The following is a 26217-nucleotide window of genomic DNA, read 5'->3' as shown; positions in this document are numbered from 1 at the left end:
TCACAAGTTGATCCCACTTTTCAATGGCCTAAACTGCTGTCAGTTCTCAGCAATGACCGATAATTGGTCAGGAGAAAAGACTCCAGACAGTTCCCAGAAACTTCAACATTTCTTAAAGGTAAAGTAACTCCATGACAGCATCTGAGGAGAGAAAAAAACTTCGAGGAGAAACAGTCTAAATCATTCTCAAAACGTATCTTTACCTTCACTCCTTTATTAATGCACACCTGGTTGTTTTCTTGTAATGTTCAGCTTTATTTTTGTTATTTTGAGAATGGCTTATAAAGTCACCTTTTAGAATAGCATTTTACTCCATTTTCAGATTGCAGAAAAGTGACTACTAGAAGGCCAGAAAAGCAAAGAGTCCTCCAGGATGTTTCTTAAAGGAATGAAAAGAATCCCAACAGTTGACCATTATGTAATTTTTGTGTGACTGCTTCAATAGTGGCCTCTATCCACTGCTTCCCAAAATCTCTTGTTAAGGGTTCTTGATTGGCTAAATGAATGGAGGAGGGGTCACAGCTGTGCCTTATACACACTTAGCCTTCTAGAAGGTAGCAGCAAATGAAAATTTGGCCCCTCTGCAATCTTTCCCATGATATGTAGCATCATGCAGTGGGTATATCTATTTTCTGTAAAGTACAAGTTTTCTGCTACCTTTTGGTCTAGACTAGCACATGAACACTAGCTCCTACAGAAAGCAGTACTAACCAGAAGTGACAGCCTTCTGCTGTCCCATGCCAGCACAAATTGTGCACTTTCAAAGAGCTGTGGAAATGTGAATGCATATCACTGTTACAACACATGATACCAAGGCTAAATTTCCAAGACACCTGTCTGAACCCAGTATTTCTTAGTACCCCTTGCCTTTTTCTCACGAATTCTATTGCCAAAATTGAGTTGTAGTCATATTTGGGAGCAGATGGTCAAACCCACTGCTGTGTCCAAGTAGGCTGGTGGGCATAGCTATCTGATGTGTTTAGAGATACGATAGCGAGCCAAGCATCTCTCTTTATTCACCACCTAGGGATACACTCTCAAGTAAAGAGAGATCCCCCTCTGAGAAGAGTAGTTGCCAGATTTCAAAACATTTGCTGAATGTTTGTAGAATTGTATTTGTCCCTGGAAATAATACTGCTAAATAGCCACATTTTCACAGCTACTTTTAAAAGTGAATTTATAAACAGATGCTAAGTGTAAATATGTAAGCTTCACATCAACACCACATTGTATTTTGAAAATTTACATGTTTTGCTTAAGAAGAGGCAGTGCAACCCATGTTCCATGATGTAATTGGACATCTGCTTACTAGGCCAGCTGACTCAATTAATTCTAAAGGTTGTTCTTGGTAGGGAAGAGGAAACTACCATTGGTAATTTCCTGATGAACTTATCCAAGTGGGTATTCCCAATTTCTGTCTAACATAAGGCCAAAATAAAATTTCATTTTCTGAAACATGGTTCATTATTTTTTGCAATGCTTTGAAGACTTGTTAATGTTACCATCTCCCAATCTAATTCATTCAGACCAGAGAGTTTGATCTCCAGCCGATGAGAAAAATGGTATTTACCTATTTCTGTTATAGAAATTGTGCACCACAAAATGCTAAACCTTAATTTCACTACTCAACATGAAATTCTGCTGATCAAAACTGTACACTCTTAGTTTGAAAAAACATAGTACTACAGAAAGAAGTCTTGCTATGTAAATATTACTCTGTAAATGCTCCCTGAAAATATATTACATTTGAGGAAACAGTGGTTTCAATTAATCAGATATGGTGATGTTGAGAAGGAATTTGGCTACAAAAAAGTTTCTTAAGACTTTAAAATCAAATCTGATTATTAGTATTATCAGACAGTTTAGTACTGAAATGCTTTCTTTTAAAAATCAGCTTTATCTGAGACTGTCTAAGGTGAGATCAGGACATAGTTGGAAGAGATATAATCAATTAAATGGATTAAATCTGCTTTAGAGGTTCATTCAGAATACATGGAAAAACCATTGATTGCAATCAGATTTAGAATTAGTCAGCAAATTTTGTTGAACATAAGAAGACATCTAAGTATATCCCCCTCTTGCAGGTCAGCAAGGAATGCTTGAAGGAAGCACTTGCCACAAGGCTGATGACCCAGCAGAGGATAGTCTATAGATCCATGCCACTTCTTGGGCCCGTTTAACACAGAGCAGTGAAAATAAGATTCAGTTCCTGAAAGAAGTAGCTGGCTGTGGAAGTTACATTCTACATGCAGCTTTTCAAAAGCAAAAATCATCATGAATATGCATTAGTCCACTTTGGCTTTCAACCCAATCCCACAACACATGAGAAAACTATGTGCAAAAGTGTATAGTTGTGTCTTCAGTACCAAGTCATATGCTTTGCTTTTCTTGTGGTCTACCAGAGCATGGTATGCAAAGTTACAGAGCGGATTAAATTATATTAACATGTAATTATTATTATCAGATTTGCAATATTGTTGATATATAAATATGTGTGGTATTAGTGACTTTTGAGTGACTGAGAAGCACCACCAGTATTATTGCCACAACACAAAGAAGTTATTTGAGCATTATGTGGGCTGCTTTGTAATGTGTAATATCAACTATAATCTATCTCATCAGCTAAATATGAAATACTTCTATGAATTCTACAGAAGGAACATACAGATCCAAGCAAGATTCAGATCAGGTTTCGCTGGAAAATGTCGGCACTGAGACCTCTATCTACATGATTTAGTGGAAAAACATCTACAAATTTCCCAGTGAAGCTCATCCTCTTTCACAAATATGTAAGCAGGAGAACAGGAAATTTATTACATGACAACATTTGTTAAAGGAGTTGTATTTTCAAATAAGAAGGAAAACCGTGTACCAGGTTGAAGACCCTACCTGAGTCTTTGGTTTTGTGTATAGTGTGAAAGAGTTGTAATGAAATATATGGGTTCAGGCTTCATTCCACATTACCAGCTACATGTAACACACACATGTGCTTCCTACAACAACTACACAAAGCCCTCTGATAGAGGGTTTCCAAACCTGTAGAGAGAGACATTAACTATTTCTCACTCAGCCAGAAACTGACTTGTCAACAGTTCTATCCAAAGACCCACAGCATTGGTAGCACAAATAGGTCCAGTTCTATGATTATTAGCAAAAAACAATTATGGCTTGTTTTGTCTAAATCTGCATCATTTTGCTTACAGATAGTAACACACTGAAAGCCAGATTATTTCATACAGCAGCATCAGAGTTTTATTTCCAGATTCCAATTTGTTTGTTCTTGTAGTAGGAACTCTTGGATGCAGAAACCATGTGGTAATTTAACATGACCTGGAAATTAAACTCCAAATAAACTTCACTCACTTTCTCCCTGCCCCCTCTAGTAAGAAAGGGACAAAGGCAAAGACTACAGATTGAGATAAAAATTCATTGAAAGCAAGCAGCAATAGAATAAGAAATGCACAGTAACAGCAGCAATATTAATACAAAAAGCAATAAAAGGTGTTTTAAACATAAAAGTTGTCCACCCCCTCAGCTTAGTTCCATGTAGATGCTGGGACAAAGGCGAGATAGCAGCTGTTCCCATGCCCAGAATTATGTGGCTGTCCCAGGGAAAGACAAGATGGTAGGGGTTCCCTGCAGCAGCTTGACCTTACCCCAAGACAACGGAAATGATGGACAAACCTCCAAAAGCTCTACTGTCCATGTCACATCATGCTGCCTCCTTCTGGACCACTCCACTCCACAGGGGCTTGGTTCCAGTGGCGTTGTTAATTTTGACTGCTCCATTCTGGGGCTCAGGCTCAGCTCACACTTGGCTCCTCTCCCCTCATTTGCTGCTGCTTTTCCTGCAGCTGCTTCCACTTCACTGTTTCTCCTCAGTGGTTTTTCTTGATGTCCCAACTCTGCCATATCTCAGAGCTGTGTCTCAGAAGAACAGGAAAGGACAGGAGGCAGCAGTGAAGCGATAGAAGTCTCCAGAGCTGGTCCCAGTGTTACCACAGCAGGCACCTTCTCAAAAACACAAAGGGAACAAAAGGGCACATTTCTTAGGGGCATTCAGCATTTTCTTCTCCCCACAATCACACTCAGAGATGATGTGGGAGTTATAGACCAGCAACCTAACCACACCCACGTGGCTATAAACTCTGCCCGATCTCTGCAACAAGGACACCAGGGACACAATGTATTTTGCTATCAGTGTCTCAGTTTAGAAGACAGGCCCCTGCTAGGGAGCGCAGGAGCCTCCCTTGGAAGGAAAATGTAGACCCCCCCTCTCTCTGAATTATTATAATTCTGAAATCAAGGGGCTCTCATGCAGAGATCTGGGGATAGGAATAACAGTTCTTTACTAGTATGTATAACGAGGCACACGAACAACAATAACTACAGCATTAGCAAGAAAACAGGACCAGGGACCCCGCGACAGCTTTCTTGGCTGAGGAGGGAAGGGATGGAGGAGAGGCTTTGCTTCACAAACCCCCTTGGGCAGGCAGTCCCAGTGCTCCTGCAGGGCTCTGAGGAACACTCAGCTGGAACAGCAGGGATGAGCTGAGATCCTGGGTGAGGATCGGTGGCTGAGGTGGATCAGCAGCTCTGAGACAGTGGCTGGCACTGCCACACATCCCAGCAGGACACAGAGTGCGAGGCCCACCAATGAAGAGGGAAGAGGGAGAAGAAGCAGCAGCAGCTCCATCTGGGTGATGGTGAATTCCCTTTTCTCAGCCACAATAGGTCCCAGTGAGAGTTCTACTCTGAAGCTGAAGAAACCAGCCAGCCCTCAGCTGCCCTCACCTTCCCTTTTTTCTGCCCCACTTCCCCCCTGAGCCCAGCTGAACTCTGTTTTCTCAAGCACCCACTAAGTACCACCAGTCAGACTTCCCTGGAAATGATGGGTAAAAATTCCATAGGTGAGACAGAACTAAAGGAAGGACACCTAACCCCCAACAATCAGAAAATAGGGAATTGCTCTTTTAGTAATTTTTTTTCTTTTAGTTAAAATAGCAAAAGAAAAAGTCAAGTTTTGGCTTGGTTATTTTATTGTGTTTCTTTCCAGAGGGAAAATATATTTTTAGTATGTATTTCATGTAATTGCTTAGGCTGGAAAAGATTTCTAAGATCATTGATTCCAGTTTGTTAACACACCATTACCAAGTCTACCACTAAACCATGTATTTAAATGCCACATCTATGAATCTTTTAAATACCTTGTGGGATGGTAACTCAATCACTTCTCTGTCCAGCCTGTTTCAGTGCTTAAACATCTTTCAAAGAAGAAATTTCTCCTAATATCTAAGCCTCCCTTGGTGGAACTTGAGATTGTTTACTTTCCTCATCAGCTTTTAAAACATTTTCTCTGCCTTTACACCTAGGCTCCCACCATAGTATCTGCCTTATTTCCCCTGATTATTATTGATAAGAGCTTGGCCTTATCATCACCATCATTAAGATCTAGAAAATCAAGACACTCCATAACATACTGGGCTATTCCACCACCTCTCTTCCTTTGGCTAACCCTTCTAAAATGTTTATGGACATCCACTGCAGTACTTGTCTTTTGTGAGGCATTCCACCATGTTTCCATAACTATGTCATAGTATTTATGATGCACAATGACTTCCATCTTCCTGTTTCTTGCTTATGGGGAGTGTGTTGGTGTACATGAATTTTAGTTGGGATATTGATCCTATCAACCTTTTTAGGGAAAGAAGCTCTAATTTTTATGTGACCTTGAATCTTTTGAACAGTTTCTGGTATAGAATTTAAAAGTTTTCCCTCCTTTTCTAGTAAAATGGTAGAAGATAGTTCATAAATTTTCCAGTTGCTTAACACACAATAGCATTTCCTGGAAAGCCAGCAGCATATTGGCCAAGTCTAGCAATTCAGCGATGAGAAATCTCATTATGAGTAATTTTGCCATGAGCAGTATATACCTTTTCATTTAGAAAAAGGTAACAAATTCCACGTCCAGTAAAAAGAACTGGCTTTCCATGCCTACAAATAAAGCAAATGTGTGCCACGCTTTTTAAGAGTAAAAACAGTAAAGGGGGAATAGCCTTGCTGTAGTCGTGAGAAAAACAGGTAATTATAGTGGAAAAACATGTTGTGACTAAATATCAAATATTGTTGATCTCTTCCTATTGCAGCAGTTTTTTCTGAATGTATTTGGTTGATACTACAATGCATTTGATATTGAGGACACTATTTTTCAATTAATAGAAAAAAATTAAGGTCTCAACAATAAGAAAGATAATTCATTCTCCAAAAAAGAATTGTGCCTCCAGGTAGCTAAGAAGTCATTTTTACTCTGTGACCTGTTTTTGTGAATGTAACATGTACATCTTAAACTGAGAATTACTGCAGTAGATCATTATGTTTCTGAAAAATATTTAAAATTATTGCTGCCATAAAATATTCAACTCAAACACACTTTCACCCCTCACCAAATAGCACCTTATCAGACAGGTTCTGATAAAAGTCTATGCCATTTCTCCTTTGAACACCAGAGATGCCTATATTATCTGCCTCTGGCAATGCTCTGAGAGATGATTACTAATGCTTACAAAATAAAGCATTACAGCAATACATAAGACTGCAGTATTGAAATGTGAACACAGGCAGTGTGAAAATTTCTTTATTATGAAAATGTCAGTTCCATTTTTAAAATGGAGTTTAAATTTGCATATCATAAAATACAAAAGTACAGGTAAAGAAAACTTTTAATCAGATGTATGTGAATTTTCTGATTCCCATAAATAGATATTTGAAGGAAGGTATGTTTACGTAAATCAGGAACATCTCTGATTAGATTTAGCAATAAATCTGAAAGCTAATTTATGAAATTTGAATTTCTAAACTCATTAATTTCTTCAGGTCATTTCAAGCGCATAACCAAATAATTTATCCAAATTATTCAAACAGGATTTTCATCAACTCTCATGTCAATTACATGCAAGAAGAGAGAAAAAAATAGCTGTGGCTGCCTTACTATTAGTTTTCTAGAAGCTCAACATTGTTAATCTCTAGTAAAATCTGTTCTCTGAAAACTGTATGACTGAAACTTTCTATATCTAAATCATTCAAGTATCTAATCAAGTTATACCCAAAACTGTGCTTCCTAAGACTTCCTTCATACTTACCTTTCCTTTCTGGCATTTAAATGTGGCTTTTCATATTTCATGTGGTTTGTAGCCTTGCTTCCTCTTCCATAAACCTTTGTGGCTGGACTTCCTTCACAAACTTACAGATACCCCAATAACACAAAAATAACAGGAAGTATACATTGCAATAAATTTCTTCCAACTTTCATTTACCTTTTTATTTTTCTTTTTTCATCTTCTCAAGAATTAAGAGCAGCTGATAGTGGGTCCTTGGAAAGCATACAACCAGGCTTTGCCTTTACTACTTCATGGGGAATGTTATTATCATGGTGAGTGACAACCTGCCTGGTGGATGCTGGAAAGGCTGTGGATGTTGTCTATTTGGACTTCAGCTAGGCCTTTGACACTGTCTCCCACAGCACACTCCTGGAACAGCTGGCAGCCCATGGCTTGGACCGCAGCACTCTGTGCTGGGTTAGGAACTGTCTGGGTGGCCCAGGGAGTGGTGGTGAATGGTGCTGCACCCAGCTGGGGGCCAGTGACCAGTGGTGTCCCTCAGGGATCTGTGCTGGGGACAGTCCTGTTCAATATTTTTATTGGTGACATGGATGAGGGTATTGAGTCTTTCTTTAGTGAATTTGCAGGTGACACTAAGCTGGGAGTGTGTGCTGGTCTGTTGGAAGGGAGGAGGGCTCTGCAGAGAGACCTGGAATGGTTGGAAGGATGGGCAGAGTCCAGTGGGATGAATTTTAGTAAGTCCAAGTAGGTCCTGCATTTTGGCCACAATAACCCCCTGCAGCACTACAGGCTGGGGATGGTGGGGCTGGACAGTGCCCAGGCAGGAAGGGACCTGGGGGTGCTGGTGACAGCCGGCTGGACATGAGCCAGCCCTGTGCCCTGGTGGCCAAGAAGGCCAATGGCCCCTGGCCTGGATCAGGAAAGGTGTGGCCAGCAGGAGCAGGGAGGTCATTCTCCCCCTGTCCTGGGCACTGGTGAGGCCACACCTGGAGTGCTGTGTCCAGTTCTGGGCCCTCAGTTCAGGGAGGACATTGAGACACTTGAGCACATCCAGAGGAGACAACGAGGCTGGTGAGGGGCTGAGAACACAAACCCTGTGAGGAACAGCTGAGGGAGCTGGGGTTGTTTAGCCTGGAGAAAAGGAGACTCAGAGGAGACCTGACCACTCTCTACAGCTCCCTGAAAGGTGTTTGTAGGCAGGTGGGGTGGGTCTCTTTCACCAGGCAGCAACTGACAGAACGAGAGGACACAGTCTCAAGCTGCATCAAGGGAAATATAGGCTGGATGTTAGGAAAAAGATTTTACAGAAAGGGTGATAAAGTATTGGAATGTTCTGTCTGGGGAGGTGGTGGAGTCGCCATCCCTGGATGTGTTTAAAAAAGACTGGATATGGCACTTGGTCTCATGATCTAGTTGAGGTGTTAGGGCATGGGTTGGAGTTGATGATCTTGAATGTCTCTTCCAACCTTGTGACTGTGATTCTGTGATTCTGTGTGAGTGACAGTAGAATAAAGCCCACATGAGTACTCCTGCATTTTTACCATAAATTTACATCATGGATTCTTCAAGTAATTTTATGATTTCTGTCATTTCTTATGTGCTACTGCATGCTGCAACTCAACTGTGTAAGTAACATTGCCACAAATTTTTTACTATTAACATATGAACCAGAAATACTAAAGATTAATAGGGAGGTGAATAGATACTTTTTAAAGTCTCAAACAAAAGTTCTAGAAATCTGTTCTGCTTTCATAATATATTTCACTAACCCAATTTCTGTGAAAATCAATTGAACTACTGTTTTCAGTAATCCACTATTCTGTTCTTTGGCAGTGTATAACTAGACTGAGTTTCAGTGTCAAGAGAAAGCCTCTGTTTAGATATATGCTTATAGATTTTCCTAAAACTGTAGCAGTATACATACAAATGATCAATCTCTGAGTACTTAAAAAACAGTTAAATAGTGGCACTCATATTAGAGTGCCACTAAACATTTACTGAGAATGTTTGGGGAAATTTCCTTAGTTTAATACAGAGTAGGTGATTAGAGATAAGGAGATACATAGATAGATAGATAGAAAGATAGATAGACAGACAGATAGACAGATAGATAGACCAACAGCTCTAGATATATAGTTATTAATTTCAAGGTAGAAGCATGCTATCAGAGAAGGTACTGGGAGTTTTAGGCACTAGGTACTTTCTAGTTGATTCGTTTGAAACTAGGTTTCAGCCCTTGAGGCACAACTGTTGATTTCAGGGATTAATGACACAATGATAGCTTTTAGGATATAATTTCTTATGTAGCGCTTTATTTCAACTAATCATCCCCCTTTAGACATAGTACTGTAGACTTCTTAAATCTTTCATTTATAACACAGATTATGGAGTTTTACACTGCAGAAATGTAATTTCTTAATCATTATTTTTAAAGGGAAAAAAGACATCTGTAAAACACTACAGAAAATGCTACTGTGGCTTACATTTCCTTTGATGGAAAGTTAATAGATTTTGAATTTTCTTCTTTGTCCTGAATTTTGTTACTGTAATAATGAAAAAACCATAGGAATTAATTTGAAATCTTATAAACTCTTGGACTCAATGTGACTTGAGAGATTATTTAGTTTTAAGAAGAGAAAACACAAAAATTAAAAAAAAAAAATAGAGTAAGAATAAAAGAGGAAACTCACTTTATCATTTACTCACAATTGTATATTACCATACCTCTGGGGAGAAGTAAAGAGCAAATATAAAGTATTGTATCCCTTTATTCACAGAAGACTTCCTGATGCACGATGAGCTTTAAAAGAAACACCTTGATTTAGGTTCTGACAAGCTGGCATCTCTGAATTAAGAAAACTGTTTTATCAACTCTGGTATAAATCTGACAAATCAACTGGAGCAAAGAAATAACCCTGGTAATTCAGACAAATATTTAATTGTGAATAAATAAGATATTGAAACACAGATAAGCTGGAATTTCAAAAGGACTGATATGAAATATATTGCTTACTTGTCAAGACCTTTTCTGAACAATAATGCCCTTATAAAACTTTTAAATAAGAATTCTACCTACAATACGAAAACACAGCAAAAAATTTTTGAAGGAAAAACTGTGAAACAACCTATGAACCACAAAGCAATTACTTTTATAGAAAAGGAGAGAGAAACATTAAGTATGATATCTTAAGTCTAGTATTCTCATTTTTCAATATTGTATATTAGCTTTTTACCTTTTCTCTATATTTATCTCATTAGCCCCCAAAAATATAAACTGGTCCTTTTGCAGACATGATACATGTGCCCTCCATCTCCTCCACATCACTGACAGAGATGTTGAGTGGGTGTTATCCCTCTTTCTTAACTTTATCTTTTTCCCTGTTTCTTATTTTTTCATGTATATGTAAAGGATAATCATACTTTAAAGAATGCTTGATCACTTATTTTTTCTTCAGTTCTCTTAATTCTTCTATTTATTTTTCCTCTTTCTTTCACTTTTTTCCTTTTCTTTTTTCCTTTTGCCTTTTTATATCTCTCTCCTCTTTTCTAAGTTTCTCTCTCTAAACTTGTTTTCCTTTTCCCCCCGTTCCTACTTCCCTTCACATGCCTTTAGTTTCCTTATTTCTTCTATTTTCTTTCTCCCTCATTTTTCATTCCCTCTTCTAGGCACACACAGTCTCTGTTCCTCCATAGAAAATTTATTTCCTGGGATTCATTGATCTCTGAAAACTTATGTGAAACTCTGAAATGAAGCAAAGGTCTTCATTTCCACTCATAGACTTGGATAAGGCCTTATCTCTTTTAAAAAATGCAATGAAGGACACAATTATTTGTTTAGAGTTGAGAGCAAGGATCATTTAGTCTGGAAATTAAGCAGCAAGGCATGTCATGATGAGACCTGTGCTTTGCATTCCTATTCTCCCTGTGCTTTCTTTGCTCAAGAATTCTCTTGACAGCTCATGGCTTGTTCCTAGTCACAGAACAGAGTTGTCTTGTAGAGAAAAAATGTTAGAAGTACAACTTGCATAGGTTTTTACTCGTAAATAAGAAATTTCATTATCATTTCAGTCACAATAGGCCTAGAGTTCCACTCAAGCCATGAAAGTAACACTTGAGGTATGACAGGTCTGGTATTAGAATAATTTCCTGTGTAACCAGCCTAAATATGAGATACTTAGTCTTCTCCTGGAACATGCTTGCATAACTTGTATCATAAAACAGTGCTTAGACTAGATCTTGTACATTTTTTTTCTGAACAGCTGCTCTACACCAGATAAAACCCACAAAATCCAGAAGTCATGTCGTTGGGAAAGCATCTTTAAAGGAATTATGGAATGAATATAAGTTACATGAGAAATTCATGGAGAACCAAGCTCCAACATATCTCTTATCTAGTACTGTGAAAGCTGGTGTAGATTTTCGAAGTGATGAGGCCATCACAAGAGAACCCAAACTACTGACCTAGATATCAAATTTTCAGTATCACAGAATGGGTCAGGTTGGCAGAGACCACAGCAGGTCATCTGATCCAATCCTCCTGCTCAAGCAGACCCATCCCAGAGCCCACAGCACAGGATTTCTCCACACTGGTCTTGAATCTCTCCAGTGACACAGCCTTCTTGGGTAATCTGTTCTGGTGTTCACCTGCACAGTAAAGAAATTCTTTCTCATGTCCAGGTGGAAATTCCTGAATATGTATAACCAGAATGAGAGCACAAACATTTTGTCTAAGAAATTAGACTGAATCATATTCCTCCCTAAAAGTGAAAGCTTCCCTTGCATTATGCTTATGGTCTGCCTTGAAACTATGAAAAAAGTATCTGCTAGTGGCAGCTGAGCATCTGTGCTGTACTGAATTCTCAAAAAGCTATCAAATAATTTTGTGGTAATTAAAGAGATACAAGGGGGCAGTTGTTTTTACTCACTGACCAAAGTTTGAAATTGGATACCTGTTGTCTAGTTCATATTTTATCCTCGTTCCCATTACATCCCATCCTTTTCTCTGTTCACCAGAGAGGACAATTAAGGAATAAGTGCTTTGTTTTGTTATCAGGATGATACACAGACCCCAGCTACAGTTTTTAGTGCCATGTCCAGGAGTTAATCAAACCTTTGTTTGCAATATATTCCCCTTGTAGCACAATTGCTATGTAACTGTTGATTCAAGTTTTAATTGCCTGATAAATTGAGTGTAAAATCCGATGATAGAAAAGGAAATCGGAGAAAAAGAGGATGGTTCTCTGTAAATCTGGACATAAAAACAGTTTTCTCCTTACAAGTAGAAATCATTTGCATAACTTTGAGCACAAGGACATGCAGTCATAGATGACACCAGGTTGTAAAGCCAAAAAGCAGGAATCGGTCCTTTAGAATTCTTCTGCTATGGCCTTTTTATTATGCCAGTTGTTTTCACTACTCACAGAAATTAGAAAACAATAGTTGCCGCTTATTCATCACTGCGACTGTGCCAATTTCATTAATACCCTGCTGCAAAAAGTGTATTTTTGGTTTTTTTATTGAAAATTTGTTTTTATTCAGAAATTTAAATTAAAACACAGTGTTGGGAGGATGTTATATACATAGATATTGCCTATAAAAAGGTTTGCTTGGAAAGTCAGTTGAATTTTAGATATGACATTTGACAAAAAATTATAAACACTTCAAATCCCTATGATCTGCGAAATGCTGTATGTTTTTGTAACAAGTCTGGGTTTCTATTATAAATATAATATTACAAAATAAATAGTAAGTTTAGCACTATTTAGCTGTGTTAAACTTACTATTTGTTTTGTAAAACCAGAAATGTCTTCATTTTAAGCATTACAAATTTTTCGCTTACTTCCATATTTTTCCTTTGGGTCTAAAAATGTTGATTTGGTGTGACTTTGTCCTGATTATAATAAGATCTCTCTGAACTCTGGCTCCACCTGCTATGGAAAATATACCATTCAATAAGTATGATTATTTATTTTATCGCATACATGTATTTTTAATGTGTATGGAAATGCATTTGCTATGCATATGTTTGTAAGGTAGGTATTTGTCTTGTCAGAACTCCATGGTTTATTCTGTGTCAGAAGAAAAGACTATTTACATATTATTGTAGTACTTTCAGGCAAGAAAAGACAAGCTTCTCCAACACTGTCCCCATGTTATCTCCTTGTTATCCTTCTAGAACATAACAGGGCTCCTCCATCATTACCTTGAAAGTGGGTAGACCAGGAAAAAAGGTAAAAGGGAGGGAGAAATTTCATATTTATACATTGAAGATAGAGGACACAGCTGGAAGACCATTTCCTGTGATGATGCATCTTACTTTCCCTAAGATCTTCCATATAAACATTATGACTCCATCCTGTTTCCATACTCTCAGTAAAACATTCATAAAAATGGAGCAATTTCTCTGAATCTTACTCATAAACACAATGCCTTACATGGTCCTTTATGAGTAATATCAGATAGTTGTGAATAACATGAGATGAAAACCTTATGATTTATACACCATATTTCTCCTTCATAGGATATTATGTAGGATCTAGTAAGCTCAAAGTATATTAAAGTTTTAAAATGTTATTTATAAAGTTTAGCAGTTGTGCTCTTTAGGTTTGTTTTACTGCCTTGTTTCAAAGGATATCCAAAGAAAAAAGCAAGGAACTTGAAAACCGGCAAAGAATCAAGTCACAAAAATAAAAGGAAGTTTCCATATTTCCACATGCACCTCAATTCCAGAAAACATAGAAAACAATACTCGCCTGCCTAGAAGATCTGGTTAACTCTTATAAGAAATTATGAGTTTTCCCTAATTAGCTTAACACTTGTGGTAGTACACATTGATTTTGACTACCTAGATGAATCTTCTTAGGCGTTCTCAGAGTTCTCTGAATGAACGAGTAGACTTTATTATCTTTTTGTATCCCATTATCCAAGCCTTGCCAGTAAGCAAATGAAACAGATACAAAGTATTTTATATTATTAGTGGCTCTTGCTTGACAATGTTTTCATTAAATAATAGTTCTGTTTCTTCCTCTGATCAGCAAATTCTAAGATTATACTAAAACTTACATGTGAATATGAATAGATATAAATACACAATAGTAAATTATTTCTTTCTCTACAGAAATTTTAAAATATCAGTAAGGTAAGATTATTCCAGATGTTTTATCAGTGTATTGTATCTGTTGGGAAATCTGGTACTTTTCTTTAGCAGACTTCTGAATTCATTGCAATATTGTTATTTATAGCTCCTATATTGCAGTGTTACTGTTAGCACAACAAACAACCACACCAACTAGTTATTACAGAACTTTTAATTTGAATTAGGCCTTCTGTTCTTTTACATATCACAAAGGCATAATGTATCTTGACACACAGATTAAAGACAGAGGAACACAGCAGGAATGCTGTTTAAGTTTGCTTATTTTTCTCATGGTAAGTTACTATTGAAACTATTTTGAATTTAAACCAGTACTTCTCCCTCACCTATGAGCAGACTAGTGATCTCTAAAAGTCAACACAGAACGCCTGTGTATTCTTCTCTTTGGGAACATCATTTCTGAGTGCAAGAGGAACAGCTATGGAGATACCACTGAATTCTATGAATTTGAAAATGAAATAACAATCACATACATCCAGACTCCAGAGGTTACCAGAATTTCAAGATGTTACTTGAAGTGATCCAGTTTATAGGCAGTGGGGAAATCTTGGCATATGACACTCTAAGTGTGACTTCTGTTTGGACAGACATAACTCCCTAGGTCTCCAAAACAAGCACCCACTTCCCCCTAGCAATTCAAAAGTCTTTCTGGATTCTCCAATCTCTTTAGCTACATGCACCACTTCTGTTCTTTGCTGAGACATCAGCTGTTTCCAAGAAAAATAGTGATGAAAAAGTAGATCTTCTCAAGAATAGGGTTACCCTTTAAGCCCCTATCAGATTCGCTATGTATCTTGTCTTGAAAAACAGTAACAACTCAAATGTAAGTAGTGATAGGGAAGAAGTCTGAGGTTTCACATACTATGCCTAAAAAAGGTCAGCAAGTTTTCTTTACCCCAGTCAGCAGACAGAAGGGGCTGGACAACACATAGTGAGGTGAGATGTGAACCACTCTTTGCCACTTCAGAATTGTTACTTGGGAAAAAAGAGGAGTTGAATAAGAAAGGTGACACCTGTACAAGGGAGTACTGCCAACAATACTGTTTCTTACCAAAACAGGTCCCTCATAATAGGCTCTCAAGAGAGATCTATAATTTCTGATATTTTCTTGGCCTATGCAAAGTCTTCAAAAGCAAAGAATTTTGATAGGAAATACCATTGCTGCAGTGTATGTTGGCAAGACCTGCCGTCTTCCTCTTTCTTACATAAAAGGGCAAGGAGGATGTGGCACATCAACAAGGCAGGACATTAATGCACCACTACCCAGTAGTGTCATTCTCCTCATATCACAGGTATTCATGTAACTTCAAAGCTCTGCAGGGGGAGCTCAGATCCAGGTGAAGCTGAACCTCTCTCCCACTGCATCGCCATAAAGACCAGTTTCATTTCTCACTCTGTCCGTTTGGAGGCAGTGCCTCCGAGAAGCCATTGTAATTCATATGAGTTACTCCGTGTTAATTATATATGTTCATATTAATGGCCTTTGGATAAAATATATAAATACTTCCATTCTAAGTATTGCAAATGCACACGTTTTATAACTTGTGAAAATATGATAGGGGCATGCATGAAGTGTTGTGTGCTTCCCATTAAAAATGAGGACATTTTTGACAGATGCAATATGGCAAAATATATCAAGATAATTAATTTACATTCATTCCACAGAGGTGGAGGTTTTTGATAATTTCTCAGCATGACCTCTGTTTCATGCTTAACAGAACAATCAAAAAGGAATTAGTTTAAACTGAAATCACTCAGTTTTATCTTTTCATGTAAAACTTATCTAGTCTAAGGTTGTTTTTATGTTGATTGATAGAAACCATAATAATTTCTTTTGCTTGGCTCCAACATTCTGATTCAATATTTCAGTGCAATCTTGTTTTCACAGCTTTCTGATCAACTACTTTTTTTTTCCCCCCACTTTTTTATTTCACATAAATAAAACTGTTTCCAGGACCCAACAGCTGGCACTTACTGACTGAAGGGATGAACAGGAAGACTGTGTATTCATAGGATTACAGAACAAGCTGAGAAGAACAATTTATGCAGAGTTTTGTAAGTTTAGTGAGGCAGAAAATAGATTGGGGTCTAGAGAAGAAATGATGTGTCAGTCAAAGCTAAGCATACAGACACAAACTTCCACAACAGAAGAGCAGTCGTGCTTTTTTAGCTTTTGTGACTTCAAGAGTTTCTTCTGAGTTTGGGTAGAACAGCAAACAGATGTTTGTAAAGATCATAATCTTAAGTGACTTTTTACAAGTCTCTCTTAAAGCCTGGGAAAAGCAAGAATAGAGCTGCCTTGAAAGATGTAGAAGATGCTTAAATGTATTTTAGGAAGAGTGCCAAAGAGGGAGAAAACTGTGGCTGAACTGTGACTTTGCCATTTACACACTACCCTTGTGTAAACTATTTTCTCAAAATGTGTAATTTCATAAAATACAATAGATTTTTCTGTAGCATAGTGTATGTCAGTGCTCTGTACTCAATACTGACAAATGAAAGCTAGAAATATATGCATGTAGTGTATTGTAGTTGTCTTTATCATCAAGACAGGATACTGTAACTGTTTTAAGCCCTTCTGTATGGATACTTCTGTCTAATAGCTTCTGCTGATTTCCCTTCTTTATTTGATTTATAAACAAGGAGCTTCTCCCTTAAATTACTAAGATTTTACAAGCAATATTGTACTACAAAATATTATTGGCAATACTATGCAAATTGCCAGAAAGACATTAGACTGCAATTTAGCCAACATTTAAAAAGCTGCCTTTTACCTATGTGACACATAGCAACTAAAGCACCTGTTCATTTTCATTCACAGTATCTATTTCATCACTTTACTTCAAGCATATTCTTAGTTGCTTTGAGATAATGGTGCTCAAATTTCATAACATTTAAGAAGAAAGAATGGCTTCAAAGAATCCATTTTAAAGATATAGAAGCAATGATCATATGTCTTTGCTAGTCTGAATTACACACTATCTGACTTCAGTTATATTCCCTCAGTAACAATTTTATAGGTTGCATTGAAGGCCTGATTAAGATTTATATTCTATAGAACACAATGTTCATTTAATAATATCATCATTATTGTTGGGTACTTTACTGATATTTTTATGGGTTAGAGTTCATGTGCACAAAGAGTAAGAAAAGTCACTTCACTGTTGTGTCTCAGATAAGAAATAATAGATCATCCAATCTTCCAAGACATGTTTCTCCTATCTTCTATCAACATATTTAGATATTTGTGGCAGGTTAATATGGGCCATTTTCACCTGGCAACAGCATCAGCCCTTAGCAACAGAATGTGTGTATTCAAACTACTGGTAAGAGTGATCCAAAATGGAAGATGAGACTACAGAAACCTTCGGATAATGTATGTCAGGAATTTTCATATATTATTTCACCTTGGCAACCATTTAATTTAATTCCCTAGCAACTCTGAATATAAACTCAGTTTGGGTTTTTTTTTTTTTTCCTGTTCAAAATTACCTCTTGAGAAAAAATAAGATGATTCCCTTATTAAGTCTAATGATATTCAGTGTTACACTTATTCCTAGTTTAAGATAAATGGAGGAATTCAATATTGCACAGCAGTTCTCTAGATCTACACAGTATTTCATGGCTTAAAAGTCACAAAAATTAAGATGGTACAGCTATAATTTAATGTTATTCTTCTATTTATATATACTAGTATACAGCTGCTATTTCAGAAATTTTTATTAGTACTATCCAGGTACAAAAGTCATTGTGTTCATCCATCAAACTTCTTGTATCCTGTCTAAGCAAGACTTAATATGGTTTTGAAAAAAAAGGCCTACAATTCTTCTACTGGAGTATTTGAGGAGAAAATAATTTGTCTCTGAAAGGAGTGGAAAGACTCCACAGCTTTTTATTCCCATTCATATGTATTCCATTTACTTATCCACTGGTAGTGAAGTATTAGCTAAAATCATGGTAGGTCTCTTATGACAAATGTTCACTTTGGCTGTCATTTGATTTGAGCAGTATTTTTGTAGTGTAGCGGATCTTATTGTCTGGCAATGGTTCCTCTAAGTGTTAGCATATTGTATAAATTTTGTTTTCTACAAGTATCTCACTATACTGAAATTGTTAAATTTCTCATTTTGCTGTTAAAAGAGCCTTCTGGACTCTACATTTGAATAATTAAAGGAATATTATCCCACTTTTCATTCTTAAGGAGAATAATCAACATTAAATTAAAATGTATTTTGTGTATACCATAGAATTCAAGTGACAAAAAGGGAGAAGGAAAGCAATGTGAATGATCACAGAGCTTGCTTTTTACTACTGGATTTTACTACCCATTTCCTTACTCAATTGCAATAACAAACCATCCTCTCTCTTCCCCTGCCTCCTTTCCCCTTCTCCCAATGGTTTAATGGGCTGTATTGGATATGAACTTTGTCCCTTTTTCAGTTTTTAGTGCTGAATTTTGTTCCTGGTTTCCATATGGGTTTTTAAGCAACAAAATAATTTTACATGCCCAGAGAAAGCTTGAGTTTTTAGGGATATAAGTAGCCTGACCCACAAACACAGTAACTTTTCTGGTAGTTTTGCTGATCAGTCTTTAATTTTGTGCCTTAGGACTTGCCCACACACTAAGTAATATTATTCATCTTATGTCATCATGAAGCACTGATCTGTTCCAAATCTTAACTGCAAATGATTTTCTTTTATACAATATGCACATTGTGAAGGTATACAATTTTTTCTGCATATGCAATTATTTCTACATATCCTTTCTGCCTCAGCAACTAGACACAGAGGACATTGCTTATTGTTGTCATGGGCATGTTTTGAAATTTCTTCACTTCCCATGGTGTATTTCCACTTAACTAAACTCAATTTCAGCTTATTAAAAACAAGGTCCTCTGGATTATAAAATAGCCTCAGAGCAACAGTAAGCTAGAGCACAATGAAAAACAAAAAAACCAAACAACTGAACAAAAACCAAACAAAAAACCACCAACACGAAAACAAAACCCCAAACCAACTCAAAACCCAAAAATCTCTTATTTGAACAAGAAAATATATAACAAAATGTGGTAAAATAAATTATCTATTATCAATACTATTATCATTAATTTACTCATGTTCTCTTTGTGTGTTATTCTTTTTGAGGAAGGCATGAAAATTCTGTTAGTGTATCAGACAAGAAAGTGATTTTTGGTAAAGTTATGTGTAAATTTTTAGCGTATTAATATACTTTGTTATGTCCTAATGTCATGTTATTACATGAAGTTACATTTTTCAGATGACACAGCAAATATATATTTCATAAGAACATGTAAAATTATGCACACATATAAATATATTCTCAGATTCCATAAGCTTTAGACAATCAGCAGAACTGGTCAATATACTGTGAAACCTAACATCAGGAATACTTCATCAAGAAATAGAAGTCAGACTTTAGTATTTCTTATTACCATAGAACCTGCTAGTACCTTCATTCTTTTTATAAGTCCTTTACATTTATTCTAGCTTCAGACTACCAAAACTAAAAATTTTCTGTATCAATTTTTTAATGAGAAACAAGCAAAAGATATCATGTAATCCCTTCTTTGGCTGTAATGACAAGTTAAGACACAATTAAATGGTGTTTTATCGAAAGAAATAGAAAAACTGCAAGTGCTATAAAATGGCAGAGAAGTTCAAGCACCACTTACAGAAATGAGAGGTCGCGTTAAAAATGTAATGTGATTAATTTATCTTTGAAAAAAATATTAGAAAGAAATTGTATTAGATGAATGACCAGTTTATCCCCTCTGGGAAAAAACAGGTACAAGGAGTTCAGGCTTTCAAAATGGAACAATTGTAAAGCTACTATTTATACAGGGGTTTCTGGAATAGGTATGAAATAGAAATCTTATTTTAAATTAATTTCTTGTGCTAGTTAGGGGACTGAGTCAAACCACATCTTGGAGCTCAGAAAAATTCTTCTATTGCATTCAGTAAATTTGGACTTCTCTACGTTAATGAAAGAATGGTGAATATTGTAATTCAGATTTTTAAAAGCATTTAATGAGTTTGCAAAGTCAAGATGAAATACTGAAATGCTGATATCATGAATATGGTGATGTAAAGATGTCAAGATAGATTACTAAATCAGGATACAGAGATTTATTTATGTATGTGTCTTCAGTTACAAGTAATTTTGAAAATTAGAAGAGGGTATTCAAAAATAGTTCTGAGATTTCTCTTCTAATAGTCAGACTTGGGGACGATCAAAACACTGGAAATTAATCACAGAGAATAGCACAATAAGAAAATGTAAAGGTAAACAGAGCTAACTGTAAACATATTTTTAAATTGAAAACATGTGCAATACATTTTTGGGAGGAAATAAACCAAAATAGTAACCTTTCATCAGATGGAAAAGTCTTGACATGTCCTACACAAGAGAAGAAAACAAGTCATTGCTGTAAAATACTTGCAGACATTGTTCTATAATGCAGTATATCTCAAGAGATTTAAGGTTTTACATGTCACCGATCAGACCCCAACTAACAGTAAGTACTTAAATTAATTTTTCTGGAGTGGATACACTTCCCCACAGTGTGTGTTACCATTGTTAATCATTTTATTGACTGAAGTTCATCCCTGTGCAGAGGATCTGTACAATACCCATGGAGAGAAATTAAAATTTGTTCCTGCAAACACTTAAGCATCTGCTTATTTTTGCATGAGTAAGGAGCTCTTTTCAATTTTAGCAGGCTTGCTGATGTGTATAGACTTCAGTGTTCATAAATGTTTCATAGCATCACTGTTGAAAAAGACTATGTTCTAAACTGTGTTCTAAATGTGTGGTGCATTTATCTTGTACTAGCCCTCAGTGTAATTGTGCATTTGCATTAAGTAAGCTGTTTCTTCTGCAGAAAGAAAAAAGTCAGTTGCTTGATAACCTAATTAATACCTATTATGAAAAATAAAAATATGATCCTATAGTTCTTACTTTTGTATCAGACAAAACATTTTACTGATCAGTAGACCAACAAGTAAAAGGTACAATACCACCAAAAGTAGCTGTAACTGCTAAAACTAATACTGGTACTAGACAGCAGACTTTGGTGCAGTGCTTCTGGGTAAGTTGTGGCTTGAAGAGAAACAACATATTTAGACTTTTTCATTTATAAATATAATAAAAATAATAAATATTCAGGCAAATTTTTTGAATATTGGATTTTCTGTGAAAGATTGTCGTTGAAAGATGGAGAAAGAAAAATGGGTTACTAGGTCTGTTAAAGAGGACAGGTATCTTGATACTGAAGATAGTGTCTGGCTTAAAAAAAAAGGGAAAAGAAAAAGAAATAAAATAAAATAATAATTTTTAAAAAAATTCTAAAAGGGAAGTAGTGGTAACACCAGTCTGCTCTAAAGCCAACAAATAATTTCTAAGTGTTAGTTCCTCTGACTAGAGAGAGGGAAGGGAATTGCTGAAATATGAGAAGAGAGAGCAAAGACCGAAGAATGAAAAACAGAAACCATTATATCATTTACTGGAAGAACTTCCTATGAGGTTGACATATGAAGGGCAAATTGAAAACCCAATCTCTTCAGTAGTGGAGATCCCCAGGAAGATGTGATCTGATGCTTTTAATATATTCTTACAAGTGAAACAGAAATCTTTCCAGTAGCAGACCGACAATTCTTCATTCATCTTAATTACATTTTATCTCTCAAGTATAATAAAGGTTGTACCCATTGTTTGCGGACCAGATACTTTATTTAGTCAATGGTAGCATATGTAATTTACTTTTCTAAAAATATGCCTTTCCTCTGAACTCTTTTTCAAATATACTTGCTTTATTTATTGTTATGTTTTTGGAAATACATGTCCTAAATTGCCTTAGAGCACAGTGACATTCCTTTGCACAATATATTTAACACTCAGTTGGTCACTTGCATTCAATGCTTACTGAAGGAGCTAAATCATGTATAATTTATGTCTTTTACCCTGTCAGTAGAACTTCACTTTGACTATTCACATGTGAAAAATTATTCATTCATCTAAGTATTTTCAAAATTTTCCCTTTAGGTTAGGGGGAGGGAGGTGTTTGGAGGGTTGACGTTTTTGCCTCTTTTGTTGAAATTACGGAGCACCCAGAGTAAAAACCACTCCTTTAGCTCTAAATGGGAACTACTGTTTATTATACATTTTGCTACAAAGCACCTGGAAGCATGTGGCAAGAGGGTAGAAACTGCATTGAAATCCAGTGTCATGCTGACATGCTTCTTGATATACAATGAATGAGATAAAAAAAACCAATAATATATTACTCAGATGTGATGTTAACTTTTTTACTCTTCTCATTTGTAAAAATTCACCCTTTCCCCATTCCCAAGAGAGCTTTTTCCCTTCTGGAAAACAATATTTTTGTGAAGAGCAACCTTTACATGTTCTGTCTTTAAGGGCACCTCCCAGTGCCTTTTCACAAAATGAAAAAAAAAAAAAAAAAAAAAAACCACAAAAAAAAACAAGTATAAGAGAATAAAATATATCATAATAAATTGTTAGTAGCAGTTTAGATTATTGTTCCCTTGGGTGTCTTCAAAAATACAGTAAAAGTACTGTGGAGACATAAAATCAGATTATCTTCAGGATCTATGAACCAGAGCAAGATTCAAGGCCAGATTAAAATGAACAAACAGGGAAGCTGTTCTGTTGAGCTTGGCCTGGCATAGAAGCCTCCATCAAAATGGAAAATACAAAGGGAAAAACAGAACAAAAAATGTGCTGATTGTGATTGTTGCAGTGTCTCCTCTTGGGCCCTGAGGCATCTGCTGCACAGAGAACAAATGCTCAGATTTGAATTACCTCCCTTCCATTTTTTGTGTCTCCTGCTGCAGTCCTGTAAGCTGAATGAAAATGAGCTTTAGCCATATTTCCTCTGCTCATTCTTCTTCTTTGGCCAGCAGTGTAGGCACAATATGGGATAAGTCAGCTTGGTGCACAGAGGATCTACCCTCTGCTTCCCAGCTATGGGCAAGGTTCCAACACAAGGTCCAGGAGGATGACACCTCTGGATGACAGCCCATCCTCCATTCCTGTAAAATGGGAGAGTAGGGGTAGCTAGGGAAGGCAGGAAGACCTGACTGCCTTGTGATAGACATAAAGAGGCCTTCTGTAAGAACACGTGTCAATTTCACTTCTCTCCACAGGTTCTGACATACACTGACCAGGTTCCTATAATTTCTAGAATCTGAATTATGTGTGTGTTTCCCAAGGGAAACTATGTCTGCTGGTTTCTATGTAAAATACATGAAATAGAAAAGTTGTTCAAAGAATTTGGTTGCTTCAGAAGTGTGTTCAGCAAAATCACTGTTAAAGTAACAGTTCTTCTCTCTAACCCAGGTTCTTTTACGATTGACTAAGAAAACAATGAAAATATTGGTAGAAAATTGAGGATGAGTAAATCCTCTGCTGGGGAAAATATAACCAAGGAAAGATTTCTAAGTAACAGAAGACCCTGTCTGTGCTATTTGCAAACCTATTGTCCTAGCTTTGCCAGGACCCTTCGGGGGGGAAGGGACTCTCTCTAGCTTCCAAAAAGAATGGTGTGGCTTCCTGCCAAAAACCACTGTGGTGGCATCATCTGCCATTCTTCATTGTCTTTAGGTCCATCATTTTTGCATGTGAATCGCCCTCTCTTGTATACTTATTAGTATCACTGTTGTTGCCCTCTGTTTTATCTCACTGTGGTTTCTAGTAAACTGTTCTTATCTCAACCAATGATCTTCACTTTTAGTGACTCAAATTCTCAACTCCAAGCTGGAGCAGGAAGTGGGAGGGGAGAGCAGGAACAAGCATGTGGCATCTAGTTTGGTAGAGTCTAGGTGGGGACACTGAATTGGGCAGTACCATTCCTAAACTACATAAAAATCCTTTTCTGTTTCTCCATTGTAAATAATGGTTCTACGATTGTTTTTCACTTAAATTAGCATTAGAATACTGGTTTCAAAATCTTTGACTACACTTCAGAGCACAAATTTATGGTGAAGACATTCTGCCACTGTCTTGAACTAGACAAATCCTCTGTCATTGGTACATCCTTTGGAAACAAATATTTCTGCTTAATAGAAAAGTGCAGGACCTTTTGAGAGGAAATGCCCTTTGAGAGCTGCCATTAGCCCCCTTAGAATGAGTGTCTCTAAGTTTTTTCATTACATTAGATAGGTATTGAATTGGGTGCTTGTGTTTTAATTTTCTTAATTTGAAACTGAAAATACTGATTGCATGCAAAAATCTAAACACAGTGCGTAATTCTATAAAGTCTACTTCTATTTTTCTTCCCACAATGAAACTGGGTATCCATTTCAATGCACAGAAGACTGAGTTTATGCTTTTGTAAGTCATAATTTGAAGGATAATTAATTTGACTTTTGTATTATATGGATTTACTGATATATAGAATGAAACCTAATGTACTTTTTAATCGTTTAACTCTTTTCCTATTAGAGATTAAGTACTCAATGTACAGAATGTTCTCGCTTGGATTCAAAACTAAAAATGAAAAATAAAAACTGCTTGTGACAAATTTTTGTGTAAATTCTCTAACTACATAATTTATTATTCATTTCACAAAGTTTTATTTTGCCTTTTTTTCCTTAGGTGAGAAATTCAGTGGACAGCAGAAAAATCTACAAAGGTTCAAAGTAAGATTTCACATCTACTCTCTTTCTAAGTCTTCGTAGTCTTTTTCCTGCAAGGCCTACAAATTTTTTTGGTTTGAATTTCATATAAACCACAAATATCTTTCTAATTAGCAATATTTATTAAATCTTGGAAAGTGTATCCTTGTTTGAAATTCAAATTTCTCCTAGTCAGGAAACAGAACATAATGCTTGAACCAGTAGACTGTGTAATAAATGCATAGATACCTCCTAAGGTGCAGGAGTAAGATCATAGTTCAGATTTTGCAGTTTTGGAGAAAAAGTCTGGTTGCTACAGCATAATTGCTAAATTGTGCAATGAATGAAATGGAAATTTAGTGAATACAATGAATTATTAGCAGCAGCAACTACAAAGGGTACTGAGCACTTCTAGCCTTGTTTTGTGTACTGTCTCACACTAGCCTTTGTTCCATGACTAACATTTACCTACAAAGACTGGACAGCTATATATTGATTCTTGTAAATATTCTGAAAGCTGTAGCTATATGAAAAAAGAGGTGCCAAACTTTTTATTCTCTTTCTACATACTTTGTATAAGGTAATATGTTTGATAGGTACATATGACATAATCTATGTATTTTTAATTTGTAAGGTAGGGTATTAACTGAAGTACATCAGTCCCTAGTGAGAAATTATTTATGACAAGTAAAGTATCACAGGAAATTTGTGATTATTTTGTATGTGTATAGGAAGTTTGGAAATTTGTAATACATTCCATGTACTATAAAATATATCTATGATAATGTATAGGAATCTTGGGGGTGTTGGTCACACTTATAAAAGCTCAGCTATTTCTGTAATCACGGATAATCTTCAAGTTTCACACCTTAACCTAGTAAGTTTAAAACTGTGACAGAAAAGCTAAAAAAGTTAGTGGGAATAACACCATATATTTGCCTGGGGTTATTAAGCTTCTTAGAGAAAAAATAATTATTTGTGGGGAAATATGGAAGAATACTAAGATGATCCTGTCAATAAATAATAGGTAAAATTCAGCATGCAGGAAATGTGAATTTATACTCCTTGAGAAAAGCAGTCCTAATATCACAAGTACTCATAATTTGAAAGTGGTTAAATTTTCATCCTGAGTTAGACAGTTCATCTCAAAAGTAAATAAAGCAAAATAGGGCAAGATGAGGAATTGACAAAAAAGGAGGACCAAAACCAGCAATGTACAGTAAAATATATTTATAGTTATATATATATATGCAGTAATATATATATATATATATATATATATATATATAT

General features: G+C 36.2%; 1 protein-coding gene across 47 annotated transcripts in view; it reads left to right on the top strand.

Moving 5' to 3' along the window:
- The window catches only part of PTPRD (protein tyrosine phosphatase receptor type D), a 1166996-nt gene that overhangs the window by 686170 nt on the left and 454609 nt on the right, over positions 1–26217 (top strand). For all 47 annotated transcript variants that reach the window (XM_033520262.1, XM_015652791.3, XM_033520279.1 and 44 more), the window contains exon 7: positions 24908–24951. The gene's annotated coding sequence lies outside the window, so the exon portion shown is untranslated. The remainder of the gene's footprint in view (positions 1–24907; positions 24952–26217) is intronic.

Source organism: Parus major, chromosome Z (assembly GCF_001522545.3).
Source record: "Parus major isolate Abel chromosome Z, Parus_major1.1, whole genome shotgun sequence".
NCBI lineage: Eukaryota > Metazoa > Chordata > Aves > Passeriformes > Paridae > Parus > Parus major.
This window is presented reverse-complemented; position numbering and strand designations above follow the sequence as displayed.